Here is a 20,549-nt window from a genome sequence, read left to right as displayed (position 1 = left end):
TTAATATTTTAAGCTTTTATCCCCAAATCTCTTTTTCATGATTTCCACGATGGGCCCCTCCGGAGGCTCAACCACCTCAACGGAAAATCTCCCCATGCCGAATGGGGATGGGGAGGCCGTACGACAAATCCAGTCCAGACGTCTCTGTACTGGGTGCTTTTTTCAAATGCCAAGTCACAAATGCTTACTGTTTCGTATTTTGGCCACAAACAGCAAAAAACCCCTTCCTTTTGTGTTTTCTTTTCTTCTTTTTCTTTGTCCAAAGGATACAAGCAACAAACGGAATTATTACGTGTTCGTTTTAAAAGAGAAAGAATAGAAATAAAGAAAATAAAAAGAAGCCCCGTTACTTGTTTATCCAAGCACCGTAACATTACTTCGTCTTATTTAAACTGCTACAAGTAACAAAAAGCATGGCCACTTCGTCTCAACGCTACAAGTGGCAAAAAGCTGGCCAACTGTGGAGACCATGAAAAAACTCAAATGTGCCTAATTAAAACCCAAATTTGAAAGACAATGCATTAAGTCAATATTTCAAAACTCACCACACGAGCTTCGCTGAACTCTGTTCTTGGAACCCCGGTGGCAGCGACCCAGGACGTGTTACCGGTTAGCCCTCCCGTCTCACAAATTAATTGCGGTTTGGAGGCTGGAAATGATCTATTTCTCCAGGATGGCCTGTCGCTTTCCGTGCCTCGTCCTGAACGGCTGCTCACGGGGTCCTGCCATACAACGCCAAACTGTTATGGAAGTTTTCAATCGCTTCCTTCCTAATACCTCTGATGAGCAATGAAATAGAGAAACTTATTTTTTCTGCCGGCCGGCTAAGTTTTTTATTCTTCGTTGCAAGGAAAAAGATCAGTCCACACCATTCAGCGGCAATGGTATGAAAAGATACAGACAAAAGGAACACAAAGGATTTATACCTGAGGAGGTGGGCTTTGTTCTTTAGGTGTGTAATCACACCTCCAGGGGGGGTAGGATGCAGTCTTGATAATAATAATTAAGAAACAGGAGGTTAAAACAATTATCTTGTCTGAGTGTTAATTAAGAAGTAAATAGTTTAAAACAATTAGCGTGTCTGGGTGATACAAATGGTTAATGTGGATTGGAGAGTCTGTCAGTCCTGAGACATAAAATTTACCATCACAAGTCCGACCGTGGTTTGTAAAAAAAGGTGCGAATGCCCGACAATGTATGATCAAAAGAGGGAGCGGAGGTGTTCGGCTGCAAGAAGGTGTGAACGTCCGACCAAAGTTTGTAAAAAGCAGTTAAGAAAAGGTTCGAATATCCAACCAAACATAATCAAAAGCGGGAGCAGAGCTGCTCAACTGCAAGTAGGTGTGAATGTCATATCATAATTTGTAAAAAGCTGATGAGAAAGGGTGAGAATGCCCGACTATACACCATCAAATGTGGGAGCGGAAGTGTTCGGCTGTGAGTAGGTGTGAATGTCCGACCATATTTGCTGAAAAATGTGTTAGAAAAGACTAGAATGCCGGACCATACATCATCAATAGTGGGAGAATTTATGTTCGGCTGCAAGTAGGTGTGAATGTCCAGCCATAATTACTCACAAACGGGTAAGAAAAGGTAGTATTGCCTTTTGACATGATCAAAACAGGGAGCGGAGGTGGTTCAGCTGCAAGGTGTGAATTTCTGACTAAAGTTTGTAAAAAGCGGGTAAGACAAGGTGCGAATGCCCGACAATGTATGATCAAAAGAGGGAGCGGAGGTTTTCGGCTGCAAGGTCTGAATGTCCAACCATAATTTGTAAAAACCGGGGAAGAAAAGGCTCGAAAGCCCGACAATGTATGATCAAAAGAGGGAGCGGAGGTTTTCGGCTGCAAGGTACGAATGCCCAACCATACATCACCAAAAGCAGGAGTGGATGTGTTCGGCTACAAGAAGGTTTGAATGTCCGACCATAGTTTGTAAAAGGCAGGTAAGAAAAGGTTTGAATGCCCAAACATACAACATCAAAAGAGGGAGCGGAGGTGTTCCGCTGTAAGAAGGTGTGAACGTCCTACCATAGTTGGTAAAAAGCGGGTAAGAAAAGGTTGAAATACCCGACTCTACACAATCAAAAGACAGAGCGGAGTTGTTCAGCTAAGAGAAGGTGTGAAAGTCCGACCATGGTTTGTAAAAAGCGGGTAAGAAAAGGTTCTTATGCCCGAATATACACCATCAAAGCGGAAGCGGAGGTGTTCGGCTGCAAGAAGGTGTGAACGTCCGACCAAAGTTTGTAAAAAGCAGTTAAGAAAAGGTTCGAATATCTAACCAAACATAATCAAAAGCGGGAGCAGAGCTGTTCGACTGCAAGTAGGTGTGAATGTCAGATCACAATTTGCAAAAAGCTGATGAGAAAGGGTGAGAATGCCCGACTATACACCATCAAATGTGGGGGCGGAGTTTTTCGGCTGTGAGTAGGTGTCAATCTCCGACCATAATTGCTGAAAAATGTGTTAGAAAAGGTAAGAATGCCGGTCCATACATCATCAAAAGCGGGAGAGGTGGTGTTCGGTTGCAAGTAGGTGTGAATGTCCAGCAATAATTACTCACAAACGGGTAAGAAAAGGTAGTATTGCCAGACCATACATGATCAAAACAGGGAGCGGAGGTGGTTCAGCTGCAAGGTGTGAATTTCTGACTAAAGTTTGTAAAAAGCGGGTAAGACAAGGTGCGAATGCCCGACAATGTATTATCAATAGAGGGAGCGGAGGTTTTCGGCTGCAAGGTCTGAATGTCCAACCATAATTTGTAAAAACCGGGGAAGAAAAGGCTCGAAAGCCCGACTATACACCATCAAAAGCGGGAGCGGAGGTGTTCAGCTGCAAGAAGGTCTGAATATCCACCAATAATTACTGAAAAATGGTTAAGAAAAGGTGCGAATGCCCAACCATACATCATCAAAAGCAGGAGTGGATGTGTTCGGCTACAAGAAGGTTTGAATGTCAAACCATAGTTTGTAAAAGGGGGGTAAGAAAAGGTTCGAATGCCCGAACATACACCATCAAAAGAGGGAGCGGAGGTGTTCCGCTGTAAGAAGGTGTGAACGTCCGACCATAGTTGGTAAAAAGCGGGTAAGAAAAGGTTAAAATACCCGACTGTACACAATCAATAGCGGGAGCGGAGTTGTTCAGCTAAGAGAAGGTGTGAAAGTCCGACCGTGGTTTGTAAAAAGCGGGTAAGAAAAGTTGTGAATGCCCGACAATGTAGGATCAAAAGAGGGAGTGGAGTTGTTCGTCTGCAAGAAGGTGTGAACGTCCGACCAAAGTTTGTAAAAAGCAGTTAAGAAAATGTTCGAATATCCAACCAAACATAATCAAAAGCGGGAGCAGAGCTGTTCGACTGCAAGTAGGTGTGAATGTCAGATCATATTTTGAAAAAAGCTGATGAGAAAGGGTGAGAATGCCTGACTATACACCATCAAATGCGGGAGCGGAGTGTTTCGGCTGTGAGTAGGTGTGAATGTCCAACCATAATTGCTGAAAAATGTGTTAGAAAAGGTAAGAATGCCGGTCCATACATCATCAAAAGCGAGAGAGGTGGTGTTCGGCTGCAAGTAGGTGTGAATGTCCAGTCATAATTACTCACAAACGGGTAAGAAAAGGTAGTATTGCCAGACCATACACGATCAAAACAGGGAGCGGAGGTGGTTCAGCTGCAAGAAGGTGTGAATGTCCAACTAAAGTTTAAATATATTAACAAAAGCGGGAGGAGAGGTCTTCGGATGAGAGTGGTTGAGAATTTCCAACCATAATCTCTAAAATGCGGTGAAAAAAAAGTTGTGATAGAACACTAAAAGGTGGAGCGGAAGTGTTCGGCTGCAAGAAGGTGTGAATGTCCGACCATAATTGCTGAAAAATATGTTAGAAAAGGTAAGAATGCCGGACCATACATCATCAAAAGCGGGAGAGGTGGTGTTCGGCTGCAAAAAGGTGTGAATGTTCGACTAAAGTTTGTAAAAAGTGGGTAAGACAAGGTGCGAATGCCTGACAATGTATGATCAAAAGCAGGAGCGGAGGTGTTCAGCTGCAAGAAGGTCTAAATGTCCATCAATAATTGCTAGAAAACATGAAAGAAAATTTTCGAAAATCAAACCGCAAATGATCATAAGTGGGAGAGGAGGTGTTCAGCTGCAAGAAGGTTTGAATGTCCATCCATAATTGCTGAAAAATGGGTAAAAAAAGGTGCGAATGCCCAACCATACATCATCAAAAGCGGGAGAGAAGGTGTTCGACTGCAAGTAGGTGTGAATGTCGGATCATAATTTATAAAAAGCGGGTAAGAAAAGGTGAGAATGCCCAACCATAAATGATCCAAAGTGACAGCATAGATGTTCGGCTGGTATTTATCAATGTCTAGATAGATTTCAACAAAAAACAACGTTGTACTTTGCAGTAAAAGAAAGAACAAATCTAAAGTTTCAGAAATCTGAGTATAAGCTTGCTTTCATGAGTTCTGCACGATTTCGGATTTTGCTATAAATTGAATTCCTTCACTCAAACTAAGTTAAAACTGCTTTGTCCTTCATATGTACCCATTTCTACATATATTTCAAGCACGAACTTCCTCATATTACCCTGAATGAGAAAGAACCACACTTGTGATTAAGCCATACGCCCCTTTTGAGGAGTTCTGCATGATTTGGGATTTTATCTATAAAATGAATTCCTTCACTCAAACTATGTTAAAACGGATATTACCTTCATATTTATCAATGTCTAGATAGATTTAAATAAAAAAACCGTTGTAATTTGCAGTAAAAGAAAGAGCAAATCAAAAGTTTTAGGAATCCGAGAATAAGCTTATTTTCATGAGTTCTGCACGATTTGGGATTTTACTATAAAATTAATTCCTTCACTCAAACCAAATTAAAACTGCTTTGTCCTTCATATTTATCAATGTCTAGATCGACTTAAACAAAGAACAACGTTGTATTTTGCAGTAGAAGAAAGAGCAGCACTGAAGGATCAGGAATCCGAGAATAAGCTTATTTTCATACGTTCTGCATGATTTGGGATTTTATGTATAAAATTAATTCCTTCACTCAAACCAAATTAAAACTGCTTTGTCCTTCATATTTATCAATGTCTAGATCGACTTAAACAAAGAACAACGTTGTATTTTGCAGTAGAAGAAAGAGCAGCACTGAAGGATCAGGAATCCGAGAATAAGCTTGTTTTCATACGTTCTGCATGATTTGGGATTTTATGTATAAAATTAATTCCTTCACTCAAACCAAGTGAAAACTGCTTTTTCCTTCATATTTATCAATGTCTAGATCGACTTAAACAAAGAACAACATTGTATTTTGCAGTAGAAGAAAGAGCAACACTGGAGGATCAGGAATCCGAGAAAAAGCTTGCTTTCATGAGTTCTGCATGATTTGGGATTTTGCTATAAAAAGAATTCCTTCACTCAAACTATGTTAAAACTGCTTTTAACTTCATATTTATCAATGTCTAGATCGACTTCAACAAAGAACAATATTGGATTTTGGAGTAGAAGAAAGAGCAACACTGAAGGAACAGGAATCCGAGAATAAGCTTCTTTTCATACGTTCAGCATGATTTGGGATTTTATGTATAAAATTAATTCTTTCACTCAAACCAAGTGAAAACTGCTTTGTCCTTCATATTTATCAATGTCTAGATCGATTTCAACAAAGAATAAGGTTGTATTTTACAGTATAGGAAAGAGCAACACTGGAGGATCAGGAATCCGAGAAAAAGCTTGCTTTCATGAGTTCTGCAAGATTTCGGATTTTCCTGTAAATGAATTGCTTTGCTCAAACCAAGTTAAAATTGCTTTGTCCTTCATAGTTATCCATGTCCAAAAATGTATCAAGCATAGAGTTCCTCATATTACCCTGAATGAGAAAGAAGCATCCCTTTGGTTGAGCAATACGTTCCTTTTGAGGAGTGCATGATTTCCGATTTTGCTATAAAATTCATTCCTTCACTCAAACCAAGTGGAAACTGCTTTGAACTTCATATTTATCAATGTCTAGATCAATTTCAACTTCTTCTACTGCAAAATACAATGTTGTTCTTTGTTGAAGTCGAAGTGTTGTGAGTAATTATGGCTGGACATTCACACCTACTTGCAGCCGAACACAAATTCTCCCGCTTTTGATGATGTATGGTCCGGCGTTCTAGTCTTTTCTAACACATTTTTCAGCAATTATGGTCGGAGATTCACACCTACTCACAGCCGAACACTTCCGCTCCTGCATTTGATGGTGTATAGTCGGGCATTCTCACCCTTTTACATCAGCTTTTTACAAATCATGATCTGAAATTCACACCTACTTGCAGTTGAGCAGCTCTGGTCCCGCTTTTGATTATGGTTGGTTGGATATTCGAACCTTTTCTTAATTGATTTTTACAAACTTTGGTCGGACGTTCACACCTTCGTGTAGCCGAACACATCCACTCCTGCTTTTGATGATGTATGGTTTGGCATTCGCACCTTTTTTTTACCCATTTTTCAGGAATTATGGGTGGACATTCAAACCTTCTTGCGGCTGAACACCTCCTCTCCCACTTATGATCATGTGCGGTTTGATTTTCGAAAATTTTCTTTCATGTTTTCTAGCAATTATTGATGGACATTTAGACCTTCTTGCAGCTGAACACCTCCGCTCCCGCTTTTGATCATACATTGTCAGGCATTCGCACCTTGTCTTACCCGCTTTTTACCAACTATGGTCGGACATTCACACCTTCTTACAGCGGAACACCTCCGCTCCCTCTTTTGATGGTGTATGTTCGAGCATTCGCACCTTTTCTTACCCGCTTTTTAAAAAACTATGGTCGGACATTCAAACCTTCTTGTAGCCGAACACATCCACTCCTTCTTTTGATGATGTGTGGTTGGGCATTCAAACCTACTTGTTTCTCGCTTTACATTAATTATGGGTGGACATTCACAACTTGTCGCAGCCAAACACCTCCGCTCCCTGTTTTGATCATGTATGGTTGGACATTCGCACATTTTCTCACCCGCTTTTTGCAAACTATGGTCGGCTATTCACAGATTCCTCTCCACCATACTTGTATGGTGCGATATTCACACCCACTTGCATACGAAGACCTCCGCCCCCACTTTTGTTGATATTTAGTCCGTCATTCGAACCTTACCCGCTTTTGGCAAACTATGGCCTTCTTGCAGCCAAACACCTCTGATCTCGCTTTTGATGATGTAAGGTTGGGCATTCAGACCTTGCTTCAACTGCTTTTCACCAAATATTGTCGGACATTCACACCTTCTTGCAGCCGAACACTTCCGCTCCACCGTTGAGTGTTCTATCACACCTTTTTTTTCACCGCATTTTATAGATTATGGTTGAAAATTCTCAACCACTCTCATCCGAAGACCTCTCCTCCAACTTTTGTTAATATATTTGAACTTTAGTCGGACATTCACACCTTGCAGGTGAACCACCTCCGCTCCCTGTTTTGATCATGTATGGTCTGGCAATACTACCTTTTCTTACCCGTTTGTGTAATTATGGCTGGACATTCACACCTACCTGCAGCCGCACACCACCTCTCTCGCTTTTGATGATGTATGGACCGGCATTCTTACCTTTTCTAACACATTTTTCAGCAATTATGGTCGGAGATTCACACCTACTCACAGCTGAACAACTCCGCTCCCGCATTTGATGGTGTACAGTCGGGCATTCTCACCCTTTCTCATCAGCTTTTTTCAAATTATGATCTGACATTCACACCTACTTGCAGTCGAACAGCTCTGCTCCCGCTTTTGATTATGTTTGGTTAGATATTCAAACCTTTTCTTAACTGCTTTTTACAAACTTTGGTCGGACGTTCACACCTTCTTGCAGCCGAACACCTCCGCTTCCGCTTTTGATGGTGTATATTCGGGCATACAAACCTTTTCTTACCCGCTTTTTACAAACCATGGTCGGACTTTCACACCTTCTCTTAGCTGAACAACTCCGCTCCGTCTTTTGATTGTGTAGAGTCGGGTATTTCAACCTTTTCTTACCCGCTTTTTACCAACTATTGTTGGACGTTCACACCTTCTTAGAGCGGAACACCTCTGCTCCCTCTTTTGATGGTGTATGTTTGGGCATTCAAACCTTTTCTTACCCCCCTTTTACAAACTATGGTCGGACATTCAAACCTTCTTGTAGCCGAACACATCCACTTCTGCTTTTGATGATGTATGGTTGCGCATTCGCACCTTATCTTAACCATTTTTCACTAATTATTGGTGGAAATTCAGACATTCTTGCAGCTGAACACCTCCGGTCCCGCTTTTGATGGTGTATAGTCGGGCTTTCAAGCCTTTTCTTCCCCGGTTTTTACAAATTATGGTTGGACATTCAGACCTTGCAGCCGAAAACCTCTGCTCCCTCTTTTGATCATACATTGTTGGGCATTCGCACCTTGTCTTACCCGCTTTTTACAAACTCTAGTCAGAAATTTACATCTTGCAGCTGAACCACCTACGCTCCCTGTTTTGATCATGTCAAAAGGCAATACTACCTTTTCTTACCCGTTTGTGAGTAATTATGGCTGGACATTCACACCTACTTGCAGCCGAACACAAATTCTCCCGCTTTTGATCATGTATGGTCCGGCATTCTAGTCTTTTCTAACACATTTTTCAGCAAATATGGTCGGACATTCACACCTACTCACAGCCGAACACTTCCGCTCCCGCATTTGATGGTGTATAGTCGGGCAATCTCACCCTTTCTCATCAGCTTTTTACAAATTATGATCTGGCATCCACACCTAATTGCAGTCAAACAGCTCTGCTCCCGCTTTTGATTATGTTTGGTTGGATATTCGAACCTTTTCTTAACTGCTTTTTACAAACTTTGGTCGGACGTTCACACCTTCTTGCAGACGAACACCTCCGCTCCCTCTTTTGATCATACATTGTTGGGCATTCGCACCTTTTCTTACCCGCTTTTTACAAACAACGGTCGGACTTTCACACCTTCTTTGAGCCGAACAACTCCGCTCCCGCTATTTATTGTGTACAGTCGGGTATTTTAACCTTTTCTTACCCATTTTCTAGCAATTATTGATGGACATTCAGACTTTCTTGCAGCTGAACACTTCCGCTACCGCTTTTGATGGTGTGTAGTCGGGCTTTCGAGCCTTTTCTTCCCCGGTTTTTACAAATTATGGTTGGACATTCAGACCTTCTTGCAGCCGAACAACACTTCTCCCGCTTTTGATGATGTTTGGTCCGGCATTCTTACCTTTTCTAACACATTTTTCAGCAATTATGGTCGGACATTCACACCTACTCACCGCCGAAAAACTCCGCTCCCGCATTTGATGGTGTATAGTCGGGCATTCTAACCCTTTCTCATCAGCTTTTTGCAAATTATGATCTGACATTCACACGTACTTCCAGTCAAACAGCTCTGCTCCCGCTTTTGATTATGTTTGGTTGGATATTCGAACCTTTTCTTAACTGCTTTTTACAAACTTTGGTCGGACGTTCACACCTTCTTGCAGCCGAACACCTCCGCTTCCGCTTTTGATGGTATATATTCGAGCATTCGAACCTTTTCTTACCCGCTTTTTACAAACCATGGTCGGACTTTCACACCTTCTTGTAGCCGAACAACTCCGCTCCCGCTATTGATTGTGTACAGTCGGGTATTTTAACCTTTTCTTACCCGCTTTTTACCAACTATGGTTGGACATTCACACCGTCTTACAGCGGAACACCTCCGCTCCCTCTTTTGATGATGTATGGTTGGTCATTCGCACCTTTTCTTACCCATTTTTCAGTAATTATGGGTGGACATTCAAACCTTGCAGCTGAACACTTCCTCTCCTGCTTATGATCATGTGCGGTTTGATATTCGAAAATTTTGTTTTCTAGCAATTATTGATGGACATTCAGACCTTGCAGCTGAACACCTCCGCTCCCGCTTTTGATGGTGTATAGTCGGGCTTTCGGGCCTTTTCTTCCCCTGTTTTTACAAATTATGGTTGGACATTCAGACCTTCTTGCAGCTGAAAACCTCCGCTCCCTCTTTTGATCATACATTGTCCGGCATTCGCACCTTTTCTTACCTGCTTTTTACAAACCATGGTCGGACTTTCACACCTTTTAGTAGCCGAACAACTCCGCTCCGGCTATTGATTGTGTACAGTTGGGTATTTCAACCTTTTCTTACCCGCTTTTTACCAACTATGGTCGGACATTCACACCTTCTTACAGCGGAACACCTCCACTCCCTCTTTTGATGGTGTATGTTCGGGCATTCAAACCTTTTCTTACCCGCTTTTTACAAACTATGGTCGGATATTCAAACCTTCTTGTAGACGAACACATCCACTCCTGCTTTTGATGATGTATGGTTGGGCATTCGAACCTACTTGTTGCCCGCTTTTTACTATGGTCGGCCATTCACAGCTTCCTCTCCACCATACTTGTATGGTGGGATATTCACACCCACTTGCATCCGAAGACCTCCGCCCCCACTTTTGTTGATATTTAGTCGGTCATTCGCACCTTACCCGCTTTTGGCAAACTATGGCCTTCTTGTAGCCAAACACCTCTGATCTCGCTTTTGATGATGTAAGGATGGGCATTCAGAACTTGCTTCACCTGCTTTTAACCAAATATTGTCGGACATTCACACCTTCTTGCAGCCGAACACTTCCGCTCCACCTTTTAGTGTTCTATGGGGCATTCACACCTGTTTTTTCACCGCATTTTATAGATTATGGTTGGAAATTCTCACCCACTCTCATCCAAAGACCTCTCCTCCCGCTTTTGTTAATATATAGTCGGGCATTCTAACCTTTTTTTTACCCACTTTTTACAAATTATGGTCGGACATTCACACCTAAATGCAGCCGAATACTTCCGCTCCACCTTTTAGTGATGTATGGTTGGCATTTGCACCTTTTCTTGCCCTCTTTTTTTACTGATTAATGAAGATTAAGTTGTTCTTTCTCAAACTACAAAATTCTTTTCATTTTTGAAACTTGATTTGAAGTGGATAAATAAGGAGGACAAACAGTTTTAAGTCAGGCTCATAGAAGGAATCAATTTTATTGCAAAATCTGTACTTCGTCATATGTCGAGAGATGTTTATTGCTGAAGAAGTTCTTTCTCATTCTACAAAGTACAACGTTCTTTATGGTTGAAACTTGATTAGACATGAATAAATATGAAGGACAAAGCAGTCTTAAATTGGTTTGGGTTAAGGAATTCGTTTTATAGGAGAATCCGAATTTGTGCATAACTCGTAAAATAGAGCTTATTTTCGGATTCCTGAAGGATGAGTCTGGTTCTTTCTCATAATACAAAGTTTGTTGTTTATTGTTGAAACTTCATCAGAAGTGAATAAATAAATGAATGCCTATCAACAAATGTGGGATCTAAACTCTAGTGCTTCCTCTACTGTGGGGACACAAAACCGCTCTCTCTTTTTTTTTTTTGATTGTGTGCCAGGGCGTTGTCTCTCGTATTAGATTATGCTTAAGATACGTTATGAAGAGAAACCAGAGTACGATTATCCGTCACTGCGGGAGCAGGGCATCAGGCTAGTTGGCATAGCCACCTTCCCCATGGTGAGCTTTGCTTGGTTGAGAAGCTTGCTCTCCCCCCCTTTCTCCTCGGTTGACCAAGTAGGAACAATCGGGCCCTATTCGATGGCTGCCTTGTCTTTTACTCTGTGCAAAAGACAAGGCAGCCACAAACACCACGGGAACACCGTGTTGAGGCTTTGTTCTGACCGCTCATTCGGTGTCGTGTTTCTTTCAAGCAATTCTTCTGGTTAGCCCGCACTCGGCTCGCTCCCAGAGCCGTGTTAAAGTCTACTTTGCATTCACTCTCTTTTCTCAGCAGACAAAAAGAAACTTCCTTCCTGCACCGCTGTTTGCTTTTTCACAAGAGCAGAGAAGAGCGCACCGTTCCCAGCGGCACTGCAGTACCAGGTCGATGCTTGGAGTGAACGGAGCAAGCTTCTTTTTCAACTCCTATTGCTAAAAATCCATTTAATGTGTAGTCCTCATATAGAGAACATATCAGATATTAAACTGATAAGAACAGATACTACACTTGATCTTAGCCAAAAGGCAGAGAAGCGATAACTGTCCACTGGTTCACGTCCGAGGGCCCTTCCTGGCACAATGCGCACTTGTAGCGGTGTTCTTTTTATGGCCATAGGTGGCCAGAGTGTCACTTTGCACCTCCGCCCACCCGCTGCACTGAGCACTCTTCAGCCCTTTTAAATGGTATAACTTTGCACTCCCCCACGCTCCAGCAAGCACTATTCAAGCAACATCGGCACAGTCGCAACAAGTAAGGCGACTCTACTCAGAGAAGTCACTCTGCACACTAACAAGATTTCTTTTGCACAGACGGAAAGGGCTTCACCCGCAAAGGTAAAGCCTGCCAAACATAGAAACAACTCATTAGTGCTGCTCTTCACGGAAGTCTTTAGTAAAAGGCGACAGACTTGTACGTTATGAAGAGAAACCAGAGTACGATTATCCATCACTGCGGGAGCAAGGCATCAGGCTAGTTGACATAGCCACCTTCCCCATGGTGAGCTTTGCTTGGTTGAGACGCTTGCTCCCCCCCCCTTGCTCCTCGGCTGACCAAGTAGGAACAATCGGGCCCTATTCGATGGCTGCAACACCTGAAAGAGATATTGATGCGAGACCCGATCAAAAGCTTTTTCAAAGTCTAAATTCAAGATGACAAGATGGGTGTTTCTGTCTCTAGCGTAATCAATGATGTCTTGAATCAGTACGAGGCTGTCAGGGAGTTGTTTCCCTGAGATGGCACAAGCCTGGTCTGGGTGAATTACCTCCTCTAAAACAAAGGACATCCGTGTCGCTAAAACCTTGCTAAAAAGTTTACTGTCAAAGTTTAAAAGTGTGATGGGCCTCCAATTATTTAGGTCAGTCTTATAATTTTTTTTATAAAGTAGAGTCACTATTCCCACTCTAAAACTGTCAGGTAGTCGGTCAAGTTTTTCAAAATCTTTAAAAACATCTAAAATGTCTGATGATAAAAGGTCCCAAAAGGTCAGATAGAATTCTGCAGGAAGCCCGTCTAAACCCGGAGCTCGACTTCTCTTAAAACCTGTTAGGCATTTTTTTTAACTCTAAAGCAGTAAAATCCTGTGTCAAGTGTGCATTCTCTTTTACGGTTTTGTCAACGAATTTAAAAATTTCTGCCGATGTTTCCAAGTGCACTGGTTTCTCTTTTTACATGTTACTATAAAAGGTATGTACAGTTTCAATCATCTCTTGTGTGGATTTTGTTAAAAACCCATCTTCTCTTTTTAGATTTTGAATACACTCCTTTTTATTTATAACTTTCTTAAAAAAGTACCGTGTGCATTTTTCACCTTCCTCAATTTCCTGCTCCCTGCTTCTTACAAAAATTCCTTTACTCTTTATTTCTGCTAAAACTGACATTTCCTTTTTGACATCTTTGATTTCTTCATTAAAGTCTATGCCACACTGATTTAGTTTAAAGTAGTGCTGTAAGCGTTTCTGTAGTCCCATCTTACATCTATTCTCTTTCCTTTTTTTACGTTTACTTTGCTGTTTAAAAAAAGTCTGGGTCGTTTCCTTCACCATTTCCAACCATTGTGCATGTGTTTCGTAGAGGTCTTGAAGGGTCTGCCACTCTTTATAACATTCCCTGTACTGACTGACTATGATTTCATCCTCCAACAGGGAACAGTTGAGTTTCCACAGACCACTTCCTACCATCACACCAGAAGGGGGTGAAAGGGTGCAGGAGAGCATAAGGTGGTCTGAAAAGAAAACAGGGGTTAATCTAACATCAGTGGGTGGGCAATCTCTAGTAAAGAATCAATGCGAGAGGCTCTGGTGCCATCATGACTAAACCAGGTGAAGCCCTCCTCTCTGGGATGCATGGTTTTAAAACAGTCAGTAAGCTTAAAATCCCTGAAGTATGCCCTGAAGTAAAATCGAAGTCTTATCCACTTTAAAATCTCCCCCTGCTCTTTTTCTATCTTTCCTGCTCAAGATACAGTTAAAATCCCCTCCTACAACTAAAGGTACTTGCCCTAGCATGTAAAGCTGTATATCTTCTAAAAGGTCATACCTGTAATTTTTTTCCATTGAAACCATAAATATTTAAGAGGTTAAAGTCTTGCCCCATAAAATTCAAGTGTGCTAAAAGTGCCCGTCCGTCTCTCACCACTGTGCTACCTTTCACCAGAACATGCAGATTTTTAATTAGAATGGCCACACCATCATTTTTATTTTGATTTGAGCCACTCCATATCGATAAATGGGGCCACATTTCCTCCCACTGTCTATGGTTTTTTAAAAAAGGTAGTCCACATTCTTGTATTAAAAACACATCTTATTTTATGGAGTCTAAGAAGGATAAAATACTCTGGGCTCTTGTCTTTGATTTCACACTTCTCACATTTAGTGTTGAGAAGGTGAGAACCATTAAAAGGATAAAGGAAAGTAGGTATGTCATTTTCGTTTTTCTAAGTTATCAAAACAAATTACACACTCAGGTTATTTCTTGGGAAACTAGCTCTTCCTTCATTTCTTTAGGTGAAAAGTGAGTAGGGTGATCTATATTTCCTTTTCGGACTCTCGGTGTTGGCCTCTGACGCAATGTTGCATTTAACTTTGAGTCCCTGGGGGTTGATTGCAGAGCTAAAGTTAAAAAGGAGACCTCATTTGGTGAGTCGGAGGGGAAGACTCTAGGTTCTTCCACTGAAGAACTGTCTGAAAGGGACCTAACCCTTCCCCTCTTCTCTGATACCACTGGGGAATCAGAGGACAACTCAGATGCCGTCCTCTTCGGCTGTTGACCTTCGGGGAGGTGAGTATCTTCACTAGACTCACCTGTCTGCTCTTCCTCCTCATTTAGTGTAGCTCCACCCTCTGCCTGTGAATTCTCACAGACTTCAGCACTTAGTGGTGAGGCCTCTACAGGCCCCTCCCCTGTTTGCTCCTCACTTCCAATCCAAGCTTTTGGCGGGAAGTTTGAATTTATTGGGTCAACCTCTTCACTTTGTTCACCAACTGCCACCTCTGGTCCTTCTCTTTGTTGGCTTGACTGTGGCTTTACCGTCTTTAATTTGTTGGCAAAAGATTTAGGGCAATCTCTGAAGAGGTGATTTAATTCTCCACAGAGATTACATTTCCTGCCATTTGGACACTCTCCAAAAGTGTGCCCAATTTCTCTGCACTTCCCACATATCACCTTGGTACAAGCCTCAACCAGGTGCCCATGCTCACCGCACTTGCGGCAGAGCATGGGCTGCCCCTGGTAGTGGATGTTTTCGAGGTGGCCAGAGTGTCACTTTGCACCTCCGCCCACCCGCTGCACTGAGCACTATTCAGCCCTTCTAAATGGTATAACTTTGCACTCCCCCACGCTCCAGCAAGCACCATTCAAGCAACATCGGCACAGTCGCAACAAGTAAGGCGACTCTATTCAGAGAAGTCACTCTGCACACTAACAAGATTTCTTTTGCACAGACAGAAAGGGCTTCACCCGCAGAGGTAAAGCCTGCCAAAAATCGACACAACTCATTAGTGCTGCTCTCCACGGAAGTCTTTAGTAAAAGGCGAAAGACTTGTACGTTATAAAGAGAAACCAGAGTACGATTATCCGTCACTGCGGGAGCAGGGCATCAGGCTAGTTGGCATAGCCACCTTCCCCATGGTGAGCTTTGCTTGGTTGAGATGCTTGCTCCCCCCCCTTGCTCCTCGGCTGACCAAGTAGGAACAATCGGGCCCTATTTGATGGCTGCCTTGTCTTTTACTCTGTACAAAAGACAAGGCAGCAACAAAAACACCACGGGAACACCGTATTGAGGCTTTGTTCTGACCGCTCATTCGGTGTCGCATTTCTTTCAAGCAATTCTCCCGGTTAGCCCCTTGGGATTTTATCTATAAAATTAATTCCTTCACTCAAACTATGTTAAAACTGCTTTGTCCTTCATATTTACCATGTCTAGAAAGATTTAAACAAAAACAAACAAAGTTGTACTTTGCAGTAAAAGAAAGAGCAAATCTAAAGTTTCAGGAATCCGAGAATAAGCTTACTTTCATGAGTTCTTCACGATTTCGCATTTTGCTATAAAATGAATTCCTTCACTCAAACTAAATTAAAACTGCTAAACCGCTAATCTGTTACTTGTAAGGCAGATGTCAAATTCACCGAAATAGGAAGGGTATTCGGCCAATCGAGCTGTAGCAGCTTCGGTAAAAGAGTATAAGTTGAAGAGTTTGTGAATAAAGGTGTGCGCACACATAGTGAGCTGTAGGAAAATAGGCAGGGAGCAATGCCGGCTGGGGTATATGTTCTTGTATGTTGTCTGACTGTTTGATTTGAATGTGTTGTGTAAGTGTCCTGTTGAATGTTACATGTTTGGGCTTTGACACGCTTCACTGTGGTTGTTAACTATGTGGTGTGTCCTGAAATGTTATATGTTTGGGCTGAGTGACATGCTTAATGCTTGTCAGTAGCTACCCACTTATTCATATATAGCAACTGACAACATAAGAAGTCCGGACATACTTTGATAGTAGTTGTAGAAGTATCCTTATTGATAATAGATAAACTAATTCATAGTGATAGAACAGTAGATGAACAGGTGCCTGCACATGTCTCACGAAAATAAAATGGGTGTATGATTGCTGACGGCAGAGCAATACTGCCAAACTTATGAGTTCTTGTGGCAAACTTTATTCAGTGTCTTGACGTGTATACGCTGTTTCGCTGACTTGATTGTCATAAGAAACAAAGTGTGTTTGATAAGATCCGACCATTTTATTACGGGAGGATCAGTATGTATGTATTCTGATGTGACTGATAAACCCATTCGTATCTTAAGCATAATCTAATACGAGAGACAACGCCCTGGCACACCATCAAAAAAAAAAAAAAAGAGAGAGCGGTTTTGTGTCCCCACAGTCCATAATGTAGAAAAGAGAGAAAAAAGCCTTTCGGATTTGTTGTGTGTGCTCACAGTGCAGAGTGTAGAGAAAAGAGAGAAAAGAAAGCCGTTTTGGTGTCACGGGTGTTGTGACCTACACACACACATTTCTGAATTGAGAAAGGAAATCATTTTAGAGGAAGCACTAGAGTTTAGATCCCACATTTGTTGATAGGCATTCATTTATTTCTTCACTTCTGATGAAGTTTCAACAATAAACAACAAACTCTGTATTATGAGAAAGAACCAGACTCATTCTTCAGGAATCCGAAAATAAGCTCTATTTTACGAGTTATGCACGAATTCGGATTCTCCTATAAAACAAATTTCCTAACTCAAACCAAGTTAAGACTGCTTTGTCCTTCATATTTATTCATGTCTAATCAAGTTTCAACGATAAACAACGTTGTACTTTGTAGAATGAGAAAGAACTTCTTCAGCAATAAACATCTCTCGACATATGACGAAGTACAGATTTTGCAATAAAATTAATTCCTTCTATGAGCCTGACTTAAAACTGTTTGTCCTCCTTATTTATCCAATTCAAATCAAGTTTCAACAATGAAAAAAATTTTGTAGTTTGAGAAAGAACAACTTAATCTTCAGCAATCAGTAAAAATAGAGGGTAAGAAAAGGTGCAAATGCCAACCATACATCACTAAAAGGTGGAGCGGAAGTATTCGGCTGCAAGTAGGTGTGAATGTCTGACCATAATTTGTAAAAAGCGGGTAAGAAAAGGTTCGAATGCCCGACTATATATTAACAAAAGCGGGAGGAGAGGTCTTTGGATGAGAGTGGGTGAGAATTTCCAACCATAATCTATAAAATGCGGTGAAAAAAAAGGTGTGAATGCCCCATAGAACACTAAAAGGTGGAGCGGAAGTGTTCGGCTGCAAGAAGGTGTGAATGTCCGACAATATTTGGGTAAAAGCAGGTGAAGCAAGTTCTGAAAATCCAACCTTACATCATCAAAAGCGAGATCAGAGGTGTTTGGCTACAAGAAGGCCATAGTTTGCCAAAAGAGGGTAAGGTGCGAATGACCGACTAAATATCAACAAAAGTGGGGGCGGAGGTCTTCAGATGCAAGTGGGTGTGAATATCCCACCATACAAGTATGGTGGAGAGGAAGCTGTGAATGGCCGACCATAGTAAAAAGCGGGCAACAAGTAGGTTCGAATGCCCAACCATATATCATCAAAAGCAGGAGTGGATGTGTTCGTCTACAAGAAGGTTTGAATATCCGACCATAGTTTGTAAAAAGCGGGTAAGAAAAGGTTTGAATGCCCGAACATACACCATCAAAAGAGGGAGTGGAGGTGTTCCGCTGTAAGAAGGTGTGAATGTCCGACCATAGTTGGTAAAAAGCGGGTAAGAAAAGGTGCGAATGCCGGACAATGTATGATCAAAAGAGGGAGCGGAGGTTTTCAGCTGCAAGAAGGTCTGAATGTCCAACCATAATTTGTAAAATCCGGGGAAGAAAAGGCTCGAAAGCCCGACTATACACCATCAAAAGCGGGAGCGGAGGTGTTCAGCTGCAAGAAGGTCTGAATGTCCATCAATAATTGCTAGAAAATGGGTAAGAAAAGGTGCGAATGACCAACCATACATCATCAAAAGAGGGAGCGGAGGTGTTCGGCTGCAAGAATGTGTGAACGTCCGACCAAAGTTTGTAAAAAGCAGTTAAGAAAAGGTTCGAATATCCAACCCAACATAATCAAAAGCGGGAGCAGAGCTGTTTGACTGCAATTAGGTGTGAATGCCAGATCATAATTTGTAAAAAGCTGATGAGAAAGGGTGAGATTGCCCGACTATACACCATCAAATGCGGGAGCGGAGTTGTTCGGCTGTGAGTAGGTGTGAATCTCCGACCATAATTGCTGAAAAATGTGTTAGAAAAGGTAAGAATGCCGGACCATACATCATCAAAAGCAGCAGAATTTGTGTTCGGCTGCAAGTAGGTGTGAATGTCCAGCCATAATTACTCACAAAAGGGTAAGAAAAGGTAGTATTGCCTTTTGACATGATCAAAACAGGGAGCGGAGGTGGTTCAGCTGCAAGATGTGAATTTCTGACAAGAGGTTGTAAAAAGCCGGTAAGACAAGGTGCGAATGCCCGACAATGTATGATCAAAAGAGGGAGCAGAGGTTTTCAGCTGCAAGGTCTGAATATCCAACGATAATTTGTAAAAACCGGGGAAGAAAAGGCTTGAAAGCCCGACTATACACCATCAAAAGCGGGACCGGAGGTGTTCAGCTGCAAGAATGTCTGAATTTCCACCAATAATTAGTGAAAAATGGTTAAGATAAGGTGCGAATGCGCAACCATACATCATCAAAAGCAGAAGTGGATGTGTTCGGCTACAAGAAGGTTTGAATGTCCGACCATAGTTTGTAAAAGGCGGGTAAGAAAAGGTTTGAATGCCCAGATCATAATTTGAAAAAAGCTGATGAGAAAGGGTGAGAATGCCCGACCGTACACCATCAAATGCGGGAGCGGAGTTGTTCGGCTGTGAGTAGGTGTGAATCTCCGACCATAATTACTGAAAAATGTGTTAGAAAAGGTAAGAATGCCGGTCCATACATCATCAAAAGCGAGAGAGGTGGTGTTCGGCTGCAAAAAGGTGTGAATGTTCGACTAAAGTTTGTAAAAAGCGGGTAAGACAACGTGCGAATGCCTGACAATGTATGATCAAAAGCAGGAGCGGAGGTGTTCAGCTGCAAGAAGGTCTAAATGTCCATCAATAATTGCTAGAAAACATGAAAGAAAATTTTCGAAAATCAAACCGCAAATGATCATAAGTGGGAGAGGAGGTGTTCAGCTGCAAGAAGGTTTGAATGTCCACCCATAATTGCTGAAAAATGGGTAAAAAAAAGGTGCGAATGCCCAACCATACATCATCAAAAGCGGGAGAGAAGGTGTTCGACTGCAAGTAGGTGTGAATGTCGGATCATAATTTATAAAAAGCGGGTAAGAAAAGGTAAGAATGCCCAACCATAAATTATCCAAAGCGACAGCAGAGATGTTCGGCTAGTATTTATCAATGTCTAGATAGATTTCAACAAAAAACAACGTTGTACTTTGCAGTAAAAGAAAGAACAAATCTAAAGTTTCAGTAATCTGAGTATAAGCTTGCTTTCATGAGTTCTGCACGATTTCGGATTTTGCTATAAATTGAATTCCTTCACTCAAACTATGTTAAAACTGCTTTGTCCTTCATATGTACCCATTTCTACATATATTTCAAGCATGAACTTCCTCATATTACCCTGAATGAGAAAGAACCACACTTGTGATTAAGCCATACGCCCCTTTTGAGGAGTTCTGCATGATTTGGGATTTTATCTATAAAATTAATTCCTTCACTCAAACTATGTTAAAACGGCTATTACCTTCATATTTATCAATGTCTAGATAGATTTAAAAAAAAAAAACCGTTGTAATTTGCAGTAAGAGAAAGAGCAAATCAAAAGTTTTAGGAATCCGAGAATAAGCTTATTTTCATGAGTTCTGCACGATTTGGGATTTTACTATAAAATGAATTCCTTCACTCAAACCAAATTAAAACTGCTTTTTC

At 41.7% G+C, this 20,549-nt stretch overlaps 3 non-coding genes across 3 annotated transcripts; all 3 read right to left on the bottom strand.

Annotated features, from left to right (window-relative positions):
• Positions 1-11,920: 11,920 nt before the first annotated feature.
• LOC140280471 (U2 spliceosomal RNA) lies at positions 11,921-12,111 on the bottom strand. The gene has a single exon (XR_011909435.1). It is a non-coding gene; the product is annotated as a U2 spliceosomal RNA (small nuclear RNA).
• A 285-nt stretch (positions 12,112-12,396) lies between these two features.
• On the bottom strand, positions 12,397-12,510 carry LOC140280725 (U5 spliceosomal RNA). The gene has a single exon (XR_011909655.1). It is a non-coding gene; the product is annotated as a U5 spliceosomal RNA (small nuclear RNA).
• A 3,015-nt stretch (positions 12,511-15,525) lies between these two features.
• Positions 15,526-15,639, bottom strand: LOC140280598 (U5 spliceosomal RNA). Its single transcript, XR_011909539.1, has one exon. It is a non-coding gene; the product is annotated as a U5 spliceosomal RNA (small nuclear RNA).
• Between the last annotated feature and the right edge of the window lie 4,910 nt (positions 15,640-20,549).

Source organism: Leuresthes tenuis, unplaced genomic scaffold, assembly GCF_036924035.1.
Source record: "Leuresthes tenuis unplaced genomic scaffold, fLeuTen1.0.hap1 SCAF_21, whole genome shotgun sequence".
In the NCBI taxonomy this organism is placed as follows: Eukaryota; Metazoa; Chordata; class Actinopteri; order Atheriniformes; family Atherinopsidae; genus Leuresthes; species Leuresthes tenuis.
Note: the sequence above shows the minus strand (reverse complement) of the source record. Positions and strands in the feature narration are given on the sequence as shown.